This window comes from Schistocerca gregaria, chromosome 1, assembly GCF_023897955.1.
Source record: "Schistocerca gregaria isolate iqSchGreg1 chromosome 1, iqSchGreg1.2, whole genome shotgun sequence".
Lineage (NCBI taxonomy): Eukaryota > Metazoa > Arthropoda > Insecta > Orthoptera > Acrididae > Schistocerca > Schistocerca gregaria.
The window spans coordinates 764,649,398-764,671,255 of record NC_064920.1 but is presented as its reverse complement, the minus strand read 5'-3'; the positions used below and the strand labels follow the sequence as shown (position 1 = coordinate 764,671,255).

Below are 21,858 nucleotides of genomic sequence, written 5' to 3'. Positions count from 1 at the left end.
GAAGGAACCGTCCCGTGCAGACTTTCTACGTACCTCGAACTCTCAGCCATCAACCAGTACTTCCACTAAACGACCTTCCAAGAAGGCTCATAGGGAGCAAAGTTCCCCTTCTCTGCCACGGGGCATTTCTTCTCCTGCACCACCCAGCAGTTCCCTCCCCAGGCCGTCATCCGTTTCATCTGGCCGCACCGCTGGTAGCCGAACATCTGGCCATTCACCGGTGGAGGAAGCTTCACTTCCCGGCCATCTTAACAAGATGGCCGACGAACCTATTGAACCAATGGACAATGACTCTCCGCCTATTGATAGCGGTGGCAGTGCTCGCTCGAAGCCAGACCCTCAGCAGCCTTCGAGGTGACCCCTTCTTGCTTCTTCTTTTTCTTTTTCTTCTCACGATGGCACTTCTTCATTGGAATATTTGCGGTATTTTCTCCAACCAAGAGGACTAGAAGTTGCTGCTACGCTTGCACTGTCTGCTCGTCGTAGCTCTCCAGGAAACGAAGCTACGCCCACGCAATCAAATTGACTTGGCACACTATGCCTCTGTGCGTTTTGACCTACCCCCTGTGCCAGGTATTCCAGCTCATGGAGGGGTTATGTTGCTGGTCCGAGATGATATTTACTATGATCCCATCACATTGCACACCGGCCTGCAGGCAGTTGCTGTCCAAATTACTCTCCTTACTTTTACATTTTCCATTTGTACCGTTTACACTCCATTGTCATCTGCCGTTACCAGGGCAGACATGATGCAAATTATTGCTCAGCTACTTGCACCATTTTTGTTGCCTGGAGACTTCAATGCCCACCATCCCCTTTGGGGCTCTCCAGCATCCTGCCCGAGAGGCTCCCTGTTAGCAGACCTTTTCAACCACCTCAATCTTGTCTGACTCAATACTGGCACCCCTACTTTTCTTTCGGACACAACTCACACCTATTCCCATTTAGACCTTTCTATGTGTACTACCCAACTTGCACACCGGTTTGAGTGGTACGCACTTTCTGATACATATTCTAGCGACCACTTCCCTTGTGTTATCCATCTCCTGCATCATACCCCCTCTCTGCACTCAACTAGTTGGAGATCCTTAAGTTGTGGCAACCATGTAATTTAAAGTCAAATGCAAAGCTTAGAAACCTCATTGTGTCTTTAAAATTATGCACAGTGAGCCTCATTATCAACTCAGGAAAGTACGAAACAGAACAGGAATGATTAAAAAGAACACAAACACAGACTTCTCAGTTGGAAACAAAACTGCTCTTCTCTGCCCATTCATCTAACTGTCAAACAGTTACCTGCAACTGGTTTGTTGCCACTGTAAGGCACAAAAGACAGAAGTCATCCACAAACAAGGAATACTGGTCAGGACATTTCACTATTAATGGCTGTGGTATTAACACATTTAAAACATTACCTTAAGGGACACTGTTCTCCTGCTCAAGGCAATCAGAGACATTACCAACTTGGTATTGAAAGTAGCAAGGCGAGATGAAGGGCTCAATTAAAATGTGAAGACACATACATCTACATCCATACTCTGCAAGTCACCTGACGGTGTGTGGCAAAGTACCTCTATCGGTTCTCCCTTCTATTCCAGTCTCTTATTGTTCGTGGAAAGAAGGATTGTCGGTATGCCTCTGTGGGGGCTCTAATCCCTCTGATTTTATCCTCATGGTCTCTTCGCGAGATATACGTAGGAGGGAGCAATATACTGCTTGATTCCTTGGTGAAGGTATGTTCTCGAAACTTTAACAAAAGCCCATACCAAGCTACTGAGCGTCTCTCCCGCAGATTCTTCCACTGGAGTTTACCTATCATCTCCACAACATTTTCGCGATTACTAAATGATCCTGTAACGAAGCGTGCCACTCTCCGTTGGATCTTCTCTATCTCTTCTATCAACCCTATCTGGTACGGATCCAATACTGGTGAGCAATATTCAAGCAGTGGGCGAACAAGTGTACTGTAACCTACTTCCTTTGTTTTCGGACTGCATTTTCTTAGGATTCTTCCAACGAATCTCAGTCTGGCATCTGCTTTACCGACGATCAACTTTATATGATCATTCCATTTTAAATCACTCCTAATGCATACTCCCAGATAATATGGAAATAACTGCTTCCAGTTGCTGACCTGCTATATTGTAGCTAAATGATAAGGAATTTTTCTTTCTATGTATTCGCAGCACATTACACTTGTCTACATTGAGATTCCATTGCCATTCCCTGCACCATGCATCAATTCGCTGCAGATCCTCCTGCATTTCAGTACAGTTTTCCATTGTTACAACCTCTTGATATACCACAGCATCACCCGCAAAAACCCTCAGTGAACTTCCGATGTCATCCACAAGGTCATTTATGTATATTGTGAGTAGTAACAGTCCTATGACACTCCCCTGCGGCACACCTGAAATCACTCTTACTTTGGAAGACTTCTCTCCATTGAGAATGACATGCTGCATTCTTCAATCCAATCACACAATTGGTCTGATAATCCATATGCCCTTACTTTGTTCATTAAACGACTGTGGGGAACTGTATGAAACGCCTTGAGGAAGTCAAGAAACACAGCAACTACCTGGGAACCCGTGTCTATGGCCCTCTGAGTCTCGTGGACGAATAGCGCGAGCTGGGTTTCACATGATCGTCATTTTCGAATCCCATGCTGATTCCTACAGAGTAGATTTCTAGTCTCCAGAAAAGTCATTATACTCGAACATAATACGTGTTCCAAAATTCTACAACTGATAGACATTAGAGATATATGTCTATAGTTCTGCACATCTGTTCGATGTCCCTTCTTGAAAATGGGGATGACCTGTGCCCTTTTCCAATCCTTTGGAACGCTACGCTCTTCTAGAGACCTACAGTACACCGCTGCAAGAGGGGGGTGGGGGGGCAAGTTCCTTCATGTACTCTGTGTAAAATCGAACTGGTATCCCATCAGGTCCAGTGGCCTTTCCGCTTTTGAGTGATTTTAATTGTTTCTCTATCCCTCTGCCGTCTATTTCGATATCTACCATTTTGTCAACTGTGCTACAATCTAGAGAAGGAACTACAGTGCAGTCTTCCTCTGTGAAACAGCTTTGGAAAAAGACATTTAGTATTTCGGCCTTTAGTCTGTAATCCTCTGTTTCAGTACCAATTTGGTCACAGAGTGTCTGGACATTTTGTTTTGACCCACCTATCGCTTTGACATAAGACCAAAATTTGTTAGGATTTTCTGCCAAGTCAGTACATAGAACTTAAGTTTCGAATTCATTGAATGCCTCTCGCATAGCCCTCCTCACACTACATTTCGCTTTGCATAATTTTTGTTTGTCTGCAAGGCTTTGGCTATGTTTATGTTTGCTGTGAAGTTCCCTTTGCTTCTGCAGCAGTTTTCTAACTCAGTTGTTGTACCACAGTGGCTCTTTTCCATCTCTTACGATCTTGCTTGGCACATACTCATCTAACGCGTATTGTATGATGGTTTTGAACTTTGTCCACTGATCCTCAACACTATCTGTACTGAAGACAAAACTTTTGTGTTGAGCAGTCAGGTACTCTGAAATCTGCTTTTTGTCAATTTTGCTAAACAGAAAAATCTTCCTACCTTTTTTAATATTTCTATTTACTGCTGAAATCATCGATGCAGTAACCACTTTATGATCACTGATTCCCTGTTCTGCGTTAACTGTTTCTAATAGTTCAGTTCTGTTCTGTTTGTCACCAGAAGGTCTAATATGTAATTGCCACGAGTCGGTTCTCTGTTTAACTGCTCAAGATAGTTTCCAGATAAAGCACTTAATTTTTTCACTGGATTCTTTGTCCCTGCCATTTGTTATGAACGTTTGAGTCTCCCAGTCTATATCTGGCAAATTAAAATCTCCACCCAGAACGCATGGTGGAGAAATCTACTCGAAATATTTTCCAAATTATCCTTCAGGTGCTCAGCCACAGCAGTTGCTGAGCCAGGGGCCTATAGAGACATCCAATTACCATGTGTGAGTCTGCTTTAACCGTGACCTTCACCCAAATTACTTCACATTTCGGGTCTCCATCAATTTCCTTAGATACTATTGCACTTCTTATCACTATAAACATGCCTCCCATCCACAAAGACCCCAATCGTGATGCTGCCTGAGGATAAGTTGCCTCCAAGTAGTGTTGTAGGCCTTCTCTATGTCAAAAAATATAGCCAGAAGGTGATGGTGGCACAGGAAAGCCAGTTGTATAGCTGCCTTCAGGAAGGTCTGGTTATCAAAGGTGGTCTTTTCCAGGTTTTAAAAGAGGAATTAAAATTGCCTCTCACCATGAGTCTGGAAAGTGACCAGTTGCCCTAATGAAGTTATGAAGGGTGAGGAGGATTTCTGTGCTTTACCCTGTGAGGTGCCTTAGCATACTATAATGGCCTATCATGACCAGGGAACATGTCACAAGCTGCAGACAGTGCAGAATCCAACTCCCACATGGGAAAGGGGTGGTTGTACTTTCATCAGTGGCGAAATGGAAGTACCAACTGCCACTCTCCACAGCTGTTCTGAGGCACTGGAAAGCTGGAACTTGACTGGTGGTGGCAGTAAACAGTGTCAAAGTAGGTTGCCATAGTCTGGGCAATGACTCATGGGCTAGCTTCGAGAGTGCCATTTCCCAGTACAACAGCCACTGGGCACTTCCCTCCTCTCCCAAAAATCCTCTTGGTGTTCTCTCATGCAATGGTACTCCTTGTGGAACAGTTAACAGTGGTCATAAACTGTTGCCATGATCTCTTCTTGCTCTTGAATAATCTGGTGACATCAGCCCTAGCCACACGAAAAACTGCGAGGTTCTCTGCATTCTCTGCAGTTGCTGGCACTTGAACATATGCAGACCGCCTGCCTGGTCCTTATTACAGAGCAGCAGTCATCACTCCATCATGGTACAGGTGGCATTTTCAATTGTCCAGAAAACTGTGGAATGGACGATCCAGTAGAGCGGTGGATCATTAGGGTAACATGATCCACACATTCCTGGGCACTGTTATGGAGTTCAAACTTTGCAAAGCACCTGTAAAGTATCCACTCCATTTTCCTGAGCACCCATTGTAATAGTTTTCTGTCTGGCATTGCTCCATCTGGAAGGTGAATCCAGATCGGGAAGTGATAACTGCTGTACAAGTCATCGATCACTTCCCATTGAGCAGTGTGGGGAAGGACTGGAGAGCAAAGTGAGGGATCAATATCAGAGGACAACCCTGCTGAAGTGCACAAGTGCGTGCTATGTCCTGTATTTAGCAAATACGAGCATGAGGTCAAGAGAAAGCCTCTCAACTGCTCTACCCCTGGGGCAAGGAGTTGCAGAGCCCCAAAGCCCAGTGTGTGCATTAAAATCACACAGAGGATGAAGAGGTGAGGGAGCTGAGTGAAGAGGTCATGGAGAGCCAGTTCCTTGAGCATATCACGTGAGGTACATACAACCAACCAACGATGCACGAGCTTGAACACAGCGATTGCTTCCAAGGCTGGTCACGAGGATTGATAGGCAGTATTGACAAAGATAGCCACTATTCCTTTAGCTCTCTCTCGACTAAGGTCTTCCTTTTTGTGGAGGACAAGGTTACTTAGCTCAGGTGCTTCAGATGGTTTGAAATTAAACTCCTGAAGACACATTCACAGTGGTTTGCCCTGGGCCAGCAGACATAGCTCTTCGACGTGTGTCCTGAGCCCCTGCAAGTATGGAAGCCATTTTAAAGGTGAAGTTTACCTCTGTCTTACTCCTTGTTGTTCCACCTTGGTGGGGAGACTGCAGCAGTGCGAAGGGGGGGAGGGGGGATGAGTGGGGAGGGCCTCGTTGGTTCCTGGTTCCCCAGGTAAACGTTGATGCCATTCCAGCGATGAAATGGTCGTCACCAGATTCATCAGACAGGATCAAGGTTGCATGGTCCAATGGCTTCAGTGTAGATCATTTTGGCCTGTTGTGTCTTCATCTGAAGCTTGGATTTTTGGGTTGTTGCAAGGTCAATGTAACAGAAACATCTGATTGATTGATTAATTGGGAGGGGTTATGGGACCAAACAGTGAGGTCATCAGTCCCGCAATTTTGAAGTTAGTTACAGAAGAAAGAGGGTCTGTTAAAAGTGATGAGTGCATAAGCCATACTTGAGGTTATGAATGGTTCATGTGGTTTAGAAATGGCTGGAACGAAGTTAAAGATGACCCTCGTTCAAGATGCCTATCAACGTCTACCAATGATGCTAATGTCAGGAAGCCAACAAAATTGTGCTTTGCAGAAGAATGTAACATTTCAGTAGGATCATGTCCTGAAAACCTGACAGTGTCTTGGAATGCATCGTGTTGCTGCCAAGGCTCATCCCACTGCCCATGAGTCAGGACCAGAAAGACCTGTGCATCACAATCTGTTTACAGCTTTTGGATCGCACAACTGAGAATGAGATGTTCCTTACGAAAATCATAATTGACGATAAGATGTGGGTCTACAGTTATGATGTCGAGACCAAGGTTCAATCTTCACAACTGGTCAGGAAAGGTTCTCCAAGAACAAAAAAAGCTTTTCAGGTCATGTCAAATATCAAAGCCATGCTAATAGTTTTCTTTGACTGTGAAGGATTAGTTCATCATGAATTTGAGCCACAGAGATGAACTGTTAATCGATGGTACTCTCGGGGTGTGTTGCAATGCCTGAAAGAAAATGTGAGAGGGAAATACCCTGAAATGTGGAGAGACACTATCATGGCTCTTGCATCACGATAACACACCCACACATTCATCCCTGTTGGTGCGTGACTATTGCACATTCTCCGTACTCTCCAGGCCTGGCCCCCTGTGGACCTTTCTCTTTTATTTCCAAAGTTTAAAAGATGCTGAAAGGATGAAGATTTAAAACCAAAGATAAGACAAAAGGAAATTTGCATACAGCACTTTGCATAATCCAGCAAGAGGCATACCAAGACTGCTTCCAGAAGTGGAATGGCATTGGGAGCAGTGTATCAATTGTGGAGGAGAGTATTTCGAAGGATACCACACACAGTAAGTAGAAGGTAAGGATACAAAAATTATGTGGACAAAGTTACAGAATTTTTTTAACAGATCTCTTATTATTCCATCTGCTCATGACACCCTAATCCTCTAAGTATGCAGAACAACTGGAACCTGAAGATAGAACAAACTATGACTCGCAAGTAAGTATCACACTCTGTTTTTCCTTTGAAATGGCTAGCTATTTCCCAACTGAAGTACTGGCACAAGAAATAACTATGTTCTGACTGCATTTACAGAAACTCAGACAGCAGTCTATTGTTTGCTATCCTTAAAGCATTTCATATCCCTTACAGCAAGCATGCCTGAGAGGAGTATTCTCTGATTTATCAATAGCTTTTTCACCCCCAAGGGAAAGAAAACTCATAATATATACATGGATCCTATGCTGCTGTCCAACTTCAATACATTGATAACTCAACAGGCCAAGCTAAAAAATCTATCAGAAGAAAGACATACCATCAAAGTATACGCACTTCTTTAATAGATTGTTTTTTAAATGGAAAAAAGAATATTTATGTATGCACATTACACTCATTGGAATGACTTTGTAAATCATTAACTCTTAACAGTCCAATTTGGGAGTCATGTAAGGTGAAACTGTCAAGCAAATTCCTTACCTTGACCAGGAGTGGACTCTTGAGTCAAAAACCAGAGTACTACAGAGAATATTTTAAAATTATCCTTTTATAACATCTTTTGCCAATACTTGGATTACATGCAAGTTTACACTGATGGTTACAAGCAAATGACATGCTTCAATACAGCAACTGCATTTTTCTCTGCCATTAATCTATCCTTTTGCTTGTCCATATGAACATATGCCACTTACAGGAATACTGTCCTAGTTTATTACTACAGAACATATTTAAATTGCTTTGCTGCTGGAACTAGTGTAAGTACAGGATCAACTAAACAGTCAGACGGTATATTCCCCTTATTTTATCTCCATTTGCATTTTAAACAGGCAATAAAGATTGTTTTATTATAAACATGTAGATACAGTTCTGTTGGGGATTGCCCGCTCTTGCCTACCTCTGATTTGTGAACCACCTAATCCAACCCACTTCACTGGAATTTAAAGTTTACCATGCAGTCCAGCCCAAACCACAATGTAAATTGACTATTCCACATACATGAAAAATTACCAGTGATGGAGGAGGTAGGGGGAAACAGTCTAACAGCCTAGAAAGGTTTGAAACTTCAGTCTTCAGATATGAATTCTAACACTTCTCCATGTAGCCATCACACCAGCAGATGTTATTTCAACAATGTGGGGAAAGACAGATTGCTACTTACCACAAAAATAACACACTAAGTTGCGGCCAGGTACAATTAAATGACACTTCCATAAAGCTTTCGGCTTCAAACCTGTCGGAAAAAGAGAAATGCACAGTTTTCACTATCAAAAACAAGCTCACCTCACGCACACGACCGCCAACTACGGCACCTTGGGCCAGAATGCCACGGAGTCGGCAGTTGTGTGCTTGCTTTTGGGAATGAATAGTGTGGGTTTCTCTTTTTCCGATGAAAGCTGAGGCCAAAAGCTTATGTGTAAGTGTCTTAATTGTACCTGACTGCAACTTTGTGTGTTATCTCTATGGTAAATACAAATCTATCTTTTCCTACATTGTTGCTATTCATACCTGGAGTTTCCATTGTTATATGATGGTATTTGTTGCTCTACAGCCTGGACATCAGTGCCCTTGCAATATTGAGCAGGTATATGAAATCAACAACTTTCCCTCATTAATAACATTACTGTTACAATGTCACATGGAAAACCACGAAAAACAAATTGGGATGGTCAGACGGGAATTGTTCCACCATCGTACTGAATATGACTTCAGTGGATTACCACTGCACCAACTCTCTCCTTGTCAAATGCAGCCATCCCACTTTTGCACAGGTGTGTCAGTATCTATAAAATGTAGTGGTATTTAAATTGCAAGGAACATGAGTAATTCTACACACATCCAGAATTGATTATTTTCCATTGAAATATGAGAATTGTGTTAGCAGTGAGGTTTGTTTTTATGATTCAGTCTTTACAGCGGGCCTAAGATGTTTGAGGAAGGTATGTTGACACTTGCAGACTCACTGCTGCCATTTATTGGAGTCTCTGCATCAGATGCTTTCTTACTTAGTATTGCCTTTGGTGTCATAGGGCGTGGTCTCCAAAATTTCTCACTAAAGATTTTGCATCATTTTTTTACAGTACTTTCTTTCCAGTACCGACCTCAGAGGTGCACTTACATTAAACACCCTTATTTGTTGGATATGTTGTAATCAATTCCACAATTCCACTGCCTTTTCTAGAGCTCACTGTAGTACCATGGAAGTACTTTTCTGATGTTTTAACACATGTGCTATTATCATGGCCCTCCTCCTAGTCACTGTTCTTCACAAACCCCTTTCCCTGACAATACTGCAGTGGATCTCCCCATTTCTTATCTTACATGTGAAGCACCTTGAAGATAGAGACAAATGCTGTACAAACATTGGGAATTGTATTGCTTTAAATGTGTTTGTTGTTTCAGCATTAAACATACTTTGGTTCATGATTATTTTTTCCTCTGCAAACAGGAGTGAGTTATTTTACACTGGATGGTTGCACAAGCAATCTGCTCTAGATGGTGCATTATATTCCCAGCTTGTGTTGCTGATTCACATTTTTCATACATTGCTTTGTATCGACATACAATTATAATGCATCTGAACTTTTGAAAATTGTAGTAGCCCATGGAATTCAGGATATAGGCTCATATTATGAAATTGATATGCCACAGTTCGACTGTCAACGGTAAGAATGAAAGGTATCATTTTATTACAGGTTTCTGTTTTCCTGTATTAAGGTACTGTGCACCACAATAATTATCCCTCTTATGTTCTCACATCCACAAGATCTCTGCAGATTGAAATACTTCTCCCAAATTTGAAAGTATTGCACAGTTCTTCCCATCACACATCTTTTTGAGGACGGGAGTAGTATTTTGAGATGTGGTTGATCCAAATAAAAGGGTTCCATTTTGTAGTTTGTAATTCCCAGAAAGGCCCTCTGAACCATTCTGAATATAAAAACTGTTTCAGATAACCAATTATATGCCTTTTTAAGCAAAAATATTTTTCTATTTATTCATCCGGGCATCATTTTATAATGATTTAAGATTTGTCATTACAATACAATGAAAATAAATAGCACAAAAATATGCATACACACAGAAAACATAAGTATCCTTTTATGAGCATAGGACAGGTGGCTGGCATTGGCTTTGATGAAGGAACAATCCCAGCATTTGCCTAAAGTGATTTTGCAAAACCACAGAAAAGCTTCAAGTTGACAAAAGTATGCAAACAACACAAACAGAACACACTACCATGCCCAACATAGGGTAGGAAAACCACTGGCATTCAAAACGGCACCCAGTTGCCTCGGAATGGAGAAATACAGGTCCTGTATGGTTTTCAAGGGAGTCATACACCATTCTTTCTGCAAAACAGTGGTAAGATCAGGTGAAGACGATGCAGGTGGGATAACTATTGTGCAACCCTCTCTCCAAAGTAGGCCACAAAGGCTCAATAATATAGAGATCTCGCGACTGTGGTAGTCAGCAGATGCCACAAGTCATCCCTGTGCTCACAAAACCGGTGTTGGACACTGCAAACTGTGTGAAAAGTGGCCCTGTCATCTTGGAACACAGCATCATCACTGGGAACCAACATTGTACCACGGGATGTATCCGATCACCCAAAATGGTCACATAATCCTTGACAGTATTATGAGTTGGTTGGTTGGTTGGTTGATTGGGGTTGAAGGGACCAAACAGCAAGGTCATCAATCTCTTGTTTCAAATGTGGTCCAATCAGACAGTTTGACATCTCAGTGGGAGACACCTCAACCCTCACCGCCCTGCCCCAACACCAGAGAGAGATTAAAAACCTTAAAACTCAGAATAAAAACCACTTTCACAGAGGAAACTGAGAACCAGTTCGACCATCCGGGAATCGTCAGCTAACATTAAAGGTAAAGTGTGGTGAAGTCTGTACTTAGTATGCAGAGCCGAAAGAAGGGGACATTCCACCAAAATGTGGGCTACTGACTGGAAGGCTCCACAACCACAAAGTGGGAGAGGTGCAAAAGGGGACCATGGGTCAGCCTGGTATGGATGATGCGGAGACGACACAGGGTGGTTGAGGCCTTACGGGAGAGGCGGAAGGAAGAACACCACGGGACTGGTGTCACCTTAATCGCACGAACTTTATTAGACAGGGAGGTAGCCTTCCAAGAGTTAGCCCATGATTGTGCGAAGTGGGATTTGATGTGAAACCGTAAATCCACTGAAGGAGGGGTTACAGAGGAGGAGGGTAAGTGATGGCTCCCCCAGCCAAACGATCAGCAAGCTCATTACCTGGGATACCCACATGGCCAGGGACCCAAAGGAAAGTCAACAGAACAAGCAGCATGGTGAAGATCAGCGAGATGGTCATGGATGGCCAAGACCAAGGGATGGCGGGAAAAACACCAGTCAATAGCCAGAAGGCCACTCATTGAGTCCGTACATAATAAAATGAGGTTGTGTTGGGACTGTTTAATAAAGGTAAGGGCATGGGAAATTGCCATCAATTCTGCAGTAAACACCCCACATGTAGGTGGCAGGAGATGATTTTCTGTGCCAACAGAGGACGTGAAGGCATATCCCACATGATCGGCAGAATTAGAGTCATCAGTGTAAAAAACAACAGCATCCCGAAACTTCCATAAAATTCGCCAGAAAAAAACAACGCAACACCATTGGGGGAATGGAATCTTTTGGATCTCTGTGGAGATCCATCCGAATTTGGGGCCAAGGAACTAACCTAGGGGGGGTATTGAGGAGGGAGCATGGGAGACAGGACAAAGAAGGAAGCTAAAAACCACAGCGAAGAGACGCAAGGCGGAGCCCAACCAGTAAACTCGCCCAAGGGCGGGAATCAGGTGGGTTACGTCCATGGTATGAGAACAGGATAGAATAGGAAGGATGAGTGGGGGAGGAACAGACAGTAATTGCATAAGAAATCAGAAGCTGGGACCGCCGAACAGAAAAGGGGGGGGGGGGGGTGGGAACCCAGCTTCAACCAGGAGACTATCAACAGGGCTAGTAGGGAAGGCACCACGATGGTGGACCAGATCTAGGAGGTGCAGTGTAGAAGGAGCAGCCGAACCATAAACTTGACAACTGTAGTCAAAGTGAGACAGCACTAAACCCCGATAAAGGCAGAGAAGGATGGAGCAGGCCGCACCCTAAGAGGTTTGGGCAAGGAAGCGAAGGACAATGAGTTTACGGAAACATGCTACCTTCAGAAGTCTGGTATGAGGCAGCCAAGTGTGCTTGTTGTCAAAAAGTAGACCCAGGAAACGAAACTGTGGGACCACAGGTAATCGTTGTCCATCGAGAAAGAGCTCCAGATTGGGGTGGATCATAGTACAGTGACAGAAGTGGACCACCTGCGATTTTAAAGGAGAGAATTGAAACCCCTGTGAGAGGGTCCATGCAGAGGCAGGCCGTATAGCTCCCTGGAGCTGCTGCTCTGCAGAGGCCATCGAAGAGGAACTATTGGGATGCCATCCTCCTGGGTCCGTGGAGAACTAAAAGCAGTACCAACCTGAACCCTGAATGACTGATGGAACAGGAACTGGCGGATAAAAATCGGGAGTGAGACTCGAAGACCCCACTCATCAAGTGTAAGAAAGATGTGATGGCGCCACGCCATATCATAGGCCCTGTGAAGCTCGAAAAGTACTGCAACCAAATGGCAGTGCTGGGAAAAAACCTGCCGAATTGCGCATGCCAAGCGAAGTAAATGATCGATCAGAGAGCGTCCCTCTCGGAAGCCACACTGGTAAGGGGACAATATATTCTGAGATTCGAGGACCCCATTGAGCCGATGGGCTACCATCCGTTCAAGGTTCAAGTAACTTGCAAACAACATTTGTAAGAATAATTGGCCGATAGCTTTTGACAAACAGGGGGTTCTTACCAGGCTTAAGAACAGGACCCACAATGCTATCCTTCCACTGAGAAGGGAAGTCACCCTAGAGCCAAATATGGTTAAACACCCAGAGATGTTGCCGTTGTGGACCACTGATATGTTGAAGCAGTTGGTTATGAATGGAGTCTGGGCCAGGGGCCGTATCATGAGAAGAAGAAAGTGTGGAAAGAAATTCTCATTCAGTAAAAGGTACGTTGTAAGATTCTGACTGACAAGGGGTAAAACATAAGGCGGAAGCTTCAGTCCGCTGTTTCTGGTGAAGAAAAGTAGCTGGACAGGAGGCTGATGCTGTTGCAAAATGGGTCGGAAGATGTTCCGCGAGAATCAATGGCTCCATGCAAAGGCCATCCAGGAGGTGAAGGCCCGGGAGGGTAGTCTGCCAATGGCAAGCTTGGAGAAAGCAAAGTGTAACCCATACCCTTGACATAGGGACAGTAGAACCGAGGGAAGAAACAAAACTTTCCCAATACATCCATTTGCTCTGTTTGATTAAGTAATGGGCTTTGGCGCAAAGGTGTTTAAAGTTAATTAGGTTGACAAGAGATAGGTGCCTCTTAAGGTGCTGACGGCAATCACGGATGGCAGTGGCAATGGCAGTACTCCACCATGGGACTTGCCGGAGGCGAAATGGTCCAGATGAGCACGGTACAGCAAGGCTAGCAGCAAACAATTGCGTCAGACACGTCACGTAGGATGTCATCAATACAACCCGACAAAGAGTGAGAAAACATGGCCAGTGCAGGGTATAGAGGCCAATCGGTGCATTGGAAAGACCAACATGGGAAGGGAGCAAGAGAATCAATGGGAAATAGTAACTGTCACAAGGGTTGTCGTGTGGTGATCAGTGTAATGAAGGGAAGAGGGAGGACGGAGGGAGAGGAAAGAGAAAGATCAATGGCAGAAAAGGTAAGATGACTGTCACTGAAATGAGTAGAGGAGCCATCATTAAGAAGGCACAAATCGTGGTTTGCAAGAAAGTGGTCTATGAGAAGACCTCGTCTAGATGGAAATGCACTGCCCCACAAGGGATGATGAGTATTAAAATCCCCGAGAAGGAGGAAGGGAGGATGAAGTTGCTGAAGAAGGGCAGTTAAGGCAACAAGTGTAAGATTCCTGTCAGGAGGGAGATAAAGATTGCAAACCATGACCTCAGAGTCCAGGTGGACCCTAACAGCAACCGCTTCCAATGTAGTTTGAAGAGGAATCCACACATCAGCAACGTCCGTACGGACCAATGTACAAACGCCACCAGAGGGCCGCAGGGGGCTGACCCAATTTCGACAGAAAACACGGAACCCATAGAGGCTAGGTGAGTGATCATCAGTAAAATGAGATTCTTGTAGAAACACACAGAATAAGACGAAACAAGGGATTTCAACTCCGGAAGGTGACGGTAATATCCATTACAATCCCATAGGATAACCACAGAATGATGATTCCAATGGGGGTTGAACAGGCTAAAGCCAGTCATGCTGCCGGGTCACCACCCATCACTGACAAGCATGGGGCAACACACCTGAATAACACGTCAGAATCAGGTTGCGAAGGCGGGGATGGGACCTCTGGTGACACCAAAGGCTCCTTGTCCCGGGACTTATGTTTCTTCTTCTTTTCTGTTTGAGATCGAGGAGAGCTGTGTGGCATAAAGGAGCCAGCTGCAGCAAGATCAGGAACAGAAACAGATCGGGCGACCTGGGGGCCCACAGACAGTGGTTCGCGCTGTCGTCGCTTGGCAGCAGACCTTTGGCCTGGAAGGGTCCGGGAAGGGGTATCTCGGGAGAGGGCGCCCTTGACCGGCAGACGGCGAAGAAGTGGAACACTTCTCCGGCTGGGGAGGGGGAGCGGTGCCCGGAGGAAAGGGTGTGGGAGCCGCAGGGGAGGGGGGAGGGAGGTGAGGGGTTCGGGACTTGGGTAAGGAAGGGGGAGGAAGGGGTGAAGATGTAACTAAAGCTTAACTAGACATCACGGACACTGGGTGAAGACATGCATACTTCTCACGAGCCTCAGTGTAGGTTAAACGATCAAGGGACTTATACTCCTGTATCTCCTTTCTTTCTTATACACTGGGCAATCTGGTGAACGTGGAGAATGATTGCCATGACAATTAACACACACAGGAGGGGGGACACAGGGACTCCCCTCATGAAATGGACGTCCACAGTCACCACAGAGAGGGGCCTGCGAACAGCAGGAAGACATGTCCAAAACTCAAGCACTTAAAACATTGCATAGGTGGTGGGATGTACGGCTTCACATCACATCGATAAATCATAATCTTGACTTTCTCAGTGAGGGTATTCCCTTCAAAGGCCAGGATAAAGACACCAGGATCAATGTGATTATCCTTCAGACCGTTCTGAACACGCCAAACAAAGTGAACACCCCGCCATCCGAGATTGTCCCGAAGTTCCTCATCAGTTTGAAGGATGAGGTCGCTGCGAAAAATTACACCTTGAACCATATTTAGAGACTGGTAGGGGGTAATGGACACAGGAATTGTGCCAAGATGGTTACAGGCACAAAGGGCTGCAGACTGGGAAGCTGAAGCAGTTTTGATCAACAACGAACCCGACCTCATCTTGCTCAGAGAGTCCACTTCGCAAACTTTTCTTCAATGTGTTCCACAAAAAATAAAGGTTTGGAACTGGTGAAAGTATCCCCATCAGCCCTGGTACAAACCAGATAGTGGGGGAAAGGTTTCGCCCCTAGCCGATGAGCCTGACCCTCTTCCCAGGGGGTAGCCATGGAAGGGCAGGCCGAAGGGGCACGAGAAGCAGCACTAAAAGCATCAGTTCCCCGCGTAGAGGCGTCTGGAGAAGAATGGCCAGAGTCCTGGACCCGTAAGCATTTCATTTGCATAACATCAGCCCTGATACCACCCACTCCGATCAGGGGCTCTCCCCATGGGCGCCACCCAGCCACAGCAAGGAACGTCTGGCATGGCGGCGATTGCTGGGAGTTTCGATGCACCAGGACGACAAGCAACCACTCCTAGGCTAACATGAGGAGGTCACAGATCAGGTATCAGAAGTGTGATCCCTGTTTGTTCAGGGGACTCAACCAAAAGAATACATAGTGACCCCACCGCTCAGGCTGGCTACTGTGATGGCTATGCACCTTAGCATCAGACAATGACGTGAAAGAGAAGGTGGAATGAGCTAGGAAGGCACATGTCGGAGTCACTGGTAAGGTGCTCTTCCTCAAATGGCTCACACTACAGAGTAGAAATTTAGTAATCGGGGCAAAACCCCAGAGGGGGACCAGGGAATGCCAAAAGAATGATGTGATTACGCAACAAAACCAAATTGCAAAACCAACAGAACCAGGAGGATAGTGGGGCCAACATAAACAAGGACACCAAGAGAGGGAGAGGTGAGGGTGAGGGTGAAGGTGAAGGGGAAGGAGCTAGGAGAGGAAATGAGGGGAAGGGCAAAGAAATGCAGCCCTGGAAAGACAGAAGGCTGCAATAGCTCGGGGCCCTGTGCTCGTCATGCACATACTCACGAAATAGCCGTGAGCCCCCTGGGGGGGGGGGGGGGGGGGGAGTATTGTGGGTAAAACTTTACAAAGTACCATGAGGAAATCTAAGGTAGTGGAACAGCTGAACTTTGAATCAATGTTTCACATGATTTCTTATTTTTTAATTACAACAGGGGGGTAGGTGAAGATAATGATCAGTTTTTATTGTCATAAGTAATAACACATTCATACACACACATAGGAACATCTGCACAGTTATGTTTTATGACTTTGACACCATGTTTTTCTGTTAAGGCCCTTTGCATAACTGATGACGGATTTTTGAATTCCAACTTACCCATAATTCCCTGCACAGTGTGTTTTGTGAGTGTGACATTCATTTCTGCAGTGACTTTTGGAGCTGCTGTCCTCTTATTTTTCATCACAATCCTCTTCAGTGACCATCATCATGAACATTCAGTACATACTTTGATCTGCTTTGTTACTTAATGGATTTTTTCTGTTTTCCCTGTACATGGTAAAAATCTTCAATATGGTGCCTGTTGAAACAGCAAACACTTTGGCTACCTTGGTTACGTAAGCACCCACCACACAAGCACCCACCACACAAGCACCAACTATACTTGTCCACATTCAAATTTGCTTATCTCTGTTACAATTCTCAAAACTTGTTGGTTCCTATTTTGAACTGCAATTACATTTGAATTTGAGAGTGTCGCAAATCTCTCTCTGAACCAGTTGCGTTACTCTTCACCGGTAGTTCACACTGTCTATATAGCCTTTTTTTTTTTAGGTAAATCCTATGATGTTCCACAAGAATTAAGAGAAATACATGTCTAGTATTGCAGAATCCCACAAAAATGGAGTGAGTCTAGTAAACTGACGTGTGGCAAAGGCTTGCAGTCTTGACATTGTTTCCATCACATTGGAGACTGAGTTACGAATTCTGTTATACAAGGGTTGAAAGAGTTTCTATTTGAAGCTTGTATTCGTGTTTAGAAGCCCAAGAACAAATGATTATACTCTCTCCCAGATTCTTGAATGTTATAAAAATTGAAGAATGAACATAATCATAATGTAAGTGGTACTGCCATTTCCCTCCTTTCCTATAAGGGGCAGTCAAATGAAAATGAGACAGATGAGAAAAATCATACTTCAAAAGTAATCACCATAACTGTTAATACCCTTATTCCATTTTGAGACGAGAGAGTGAACACTATCATGGAAAAATGTTTGCAGTTGCCTACACAACCATAATTATATCCAGGAGTGCATGTCTTCATCCTAAGCAATTCAACAGCCACGAATGTCTTTCTTTTGGTCTCCAAAAATATGGAAACTTCACGGGGAGAGATCAGGACTGTAAGGAGGATGAGTAAGGTCTTCTCAGCGAAACCTCTGCAGTGTACTCTGAACAGCCTTGGCAACATGTGACCTGTCCATGCTGCAGATGGTTCACTGGGAAGCCCTTACACAGCCTCAGTGGGTGGGCCTGCATGTTGTCACGACTGTTTTGACAATGGTGCAGAAGTTTTGCTTGCAAGCCATTGCACATTCTCCATACAGTCCTGTCTCTTCCCAAGTGGTTCTATATTTTATGCACCCAGAACAAAGACATTTGTGACTGTTGATTTGCTTCAGATAATGAGGTGCACACCTGGATACAATCATGATTACATTGGCAAATGAAAACATTTTTCCACAAAGGCATTTACTGTGTCACAGTAGGATACATCTATTACCAGTAACGACAATTAATTTTGAAACATCAAACAGTTTACTCACCTTTATTTTGTCTGTCTTGTTTTCATTTGACTGTCCCTTTGGTCATTCCATGTCAGTTCAACCAGGGGCTCCAGCTCATAGTCTCAGATTTGACTGAAATTCAGTACACTAATAATAACCATGTGTGGAACACTCGTGTACAAAGTATTAGTTTCCCCTGCCAATTAGTTCCAGAATTATGACTTGTGAAAGAAGGTGCCGTGACCCAGAAATTGCAACCCGCATCTGGCAATCTATCTTCAGACTCAAATTCAGGTCTTAATAACTTTGGAAATATTCCACACAGTCCAGTGAAATTTTTACAACCCAGTAACATCCATTTAGAGAACACACTCCATGAATCAAAACACCAACAACATATTTCTGAAAAGAAAAGAAAAAAATCCAAATTGTGATTTAAAAAATTTAATACGTTAAAAGGTACATATTGTAGGTGCCCTCTATGCCAAATATAATTCACTCAAAAAGGGTATAATTTTTTTGTGGTAAGCTTAACGTGGCCTAAACACACACAGAACTCATCATGCTCATATCAGTCACAAAAACTGAGTTACATACACACAAAAATATAAAAATTTGAAAAATTACCTAAAAAACATGGATTTTTGAAGAGTGTTAGCACAAAAGGAACAAGTGGTATCCAAGCCAAATTTCACACACTGTATAAGTAACCATAATGATATATATCTCAAAATGTCAGCATGTTATTGCAAGACATTTGTGTACAATGGAAGTCCACAGATGTATTTGGCGATGTGGTCATTGTTCCACAAAACATATTGTAAACTGTTCTGCCTCTTCTTATCCTCTCCCACAACTGTTTAATCACTGAGCAACAGCATATAGACAGATTAACACAACCTATCATCAATGTTTACTGCACCTTAACTGCTAAAAACCAGTTGATTGTGCTTAGAACAGAAGTTCTCCCACACTTAAGCTACTGCACTCTGTACATTGAGTGGCAAATTGTACAGTCTCCTGACACTGATAGGAACTGAAACTGTCATAAGAATATGTTCAAAAGGAATCAAAAACATGTCTGTCAAACATGGCCAATGAAATGATCTTGCTGGTCCTACTGCTGCCATGAAGTTCACAAATACATCACCTTCTGCTTCACAGCACTCTGCAACACATCCTAAGTACCATTTGTCACCATAAACAGCAATAACATAGCAACCTGGTTGTATGTTGCTGCTTTTGCTTCTGAATCCTGAATCAGACACACTGTGAAGACCGATGTTGTGCATGAACCTATAGTTATAACTGGACAGTCTGCTCATCTGCACATTGTCAGAGTCCACTGGAGAGAAGTGATGATGGCTCCTTGTGCCTGTAACAGTTTTAACATGTTCTAGTCTGCTTTTTAGCAACTCTTTGACTGATTTCACCTCATCTTCTGTAGGGTGCTGCAGACTAGCTCATGATGTCATGCACTTCGTGGTAACACCAATACCATCACATACATTTCTCCATGACTTCTTGTGAAAAAATTCCATTCTGCTTGAATCTGAAAATCATGGTAATGCATGCATAAATTTTTGAGATTTTTACAGTTTCTGTGCTGACTAGCTGCCCCATCACTGAAGTATTTCGCAAAATGTATGTGAGGCAGCTTGTTCTTCACATATGCCATGACAGTGTGAGTGTGGGCATGAACTGCAATGACATCATGAATTAAATAGTCACTAAAAACACACAGGTTCATGACAGACACATCACCTGATTGACCTCTAGAGTAAATCACAGATGGCTGGAGAGTTGCTTGACTGTTGTCCCAATGATGACTAACTGAAACCTTCAGCTGCCGACAGGTGTTGTCGATATACCTCATCTACATCTACATGACTACTCTGCAATTCACATTTAAGTGCTTGGCAGAGAGTTCATCAAACCACAATCATACTATCTATCTACTATTCAACTCCCTAACAGCGCGCGGGAAAAACGAACACCTAAACCTTTCTGTTCGAGCTCTGATTTCTCTTATTTTATTTTAATGACCATTCCTACCTATGTAGGTTGAGCTCAACAAAATATTTTCTGATTCAGAAGAGAAAGTTGGTGACTGAAATTTTGTAAAAAGATCTCGCTGAGACGAAAAACGTCTTTGCTGTAATGACTTCCATCCCAATTCGCGCATCATATCTGCCACTCTCTATCCCCTATTACGTGATAATACAAAACAAGCTGCCTTTTTTACACCCTTTCGATGTCCTCCGTCAATCCCACCTGGTAAGGATCCCACACCGCGCAGCAATATTCCAACAGAGGACAAACGAGTGTAGTGTAAGCTGTCTCTTTAGTGGACTTGTTGCATCTTCTAAGTGTCCGGCCACTGAAACACAACCTTTGGCTCACCTTCCCCACAATATTATCTATGTGGTCTTTCCAACTGAAGTTGTACGTAATTTTAACACCCAGGTACTTAGTTGAATTGACAGCCTTGAGAATTGTACTATTTATCGAGTAATCACATTCCAACGGATTTCTTTTGGAACTCAAGTGGATCACCTCACACTTTTCATTATTTAGCATCGACTGCCACCTGCCACACCATACAGCAATCTTTTCTAAATCGCTTTGCAACTGATACTGGTCTTCGGATGACCTTACTAGATGGTAAATTACAGCATCATCTGCGAACAACCTAAGAGAACTGCTCAGATTGTCACCCAGGTCATTTATATAGATCAGGAACAGCAGAGGTCCCAGGACGCTTCCCTGGGGAACACCTGATATCACTTCAGTTTTACTCGATGATTTGCCGTCTATTACTACGAACTGCGACCTTCCTGACAGGAAATCACGAATCCAGTCGCACAAATGAGTACCCCATAGGCCCACAGCTTGATTAGAAGTCGCTTGTAAGGAACGGTGTCAAAAGCTTCCTGACAGGAAATCACGAATCCAGTTGCACAACTGAGTACCCCATAGGCCCACAGCTTGATTAGAAGTCGCTTGTAAGGAACGGTGTCAAAAGCTTTCCGGAAATCTAGAAATACGGAATCAATTTGAGATCCCCTGTCGATAGCGGCCATTACTTCGTGTGAATAAAGAGCTAGCTGCGTTGCACAAGAACGATGTTTTCTGAAGCCATGCTGATTACGTATCAATAGATCGTTCCCTCGAGGTGATTCATAATGTTTGAATACAGTATATGCTCCAAAACCCTACTGCAAACTGACATCAATGATATAGGTCTGTAGTTAGATGGATTGCTCCTACTACCCTTCTTAAACACTGGTGCGACCTGCGCAATTTTCCAATCTGTAGGTTGTATATGAGTGCTAAGTACGGAGCTATTGTATCAGCGTAATCTGAAAGGAACCTAATCGGTATACAATCTGGACCTGAAGACTTGCCCGTATCAAGCGATTTGAGTTGCTTCGCAACCCCTAAGGTAACCACTTCTAAGAAACTCATGCCAGCAGATGTTCTTGTTTCAAATTCTGGAATACTCCATTCGCGTTCCCTAGTGAAGGAATTTCGGAAAACTGTGTTCAATAACTCCGCTTTAGCGGCACAGTCGCCGGTAACA

General features: G+C 43.9%; 1 protein-coding gene across 2 annotated transcripts in view; it reads right to left on the bottom strand.

Moving 5' to 3' along the window:
- Positions 1 to 21,858, bottom strand: part of LOC126268120 (single-strand selective monofunctional uracil DNA glycosylase) — a 54,047-nt gene that overhangs the window by 26,181 nt on the left and 6,008 nt on the right. Inside the window, exon 3 of one of the 2 annotated variants that reach the window (XR_007549092.1) lies at positions 18,315 to 18,677. The exons of the other annotated variant lie outside the window; for it this stretch is intronic. The gene's annotated coding sequence lies outside the window, so the exon portion shown is untranslated. The remainder of the gene's footprint in view (positions 1 to 18,314; positions 18,678 to 21,858) is intronic. 2 annotated transcript variants of the gene reach the window in all.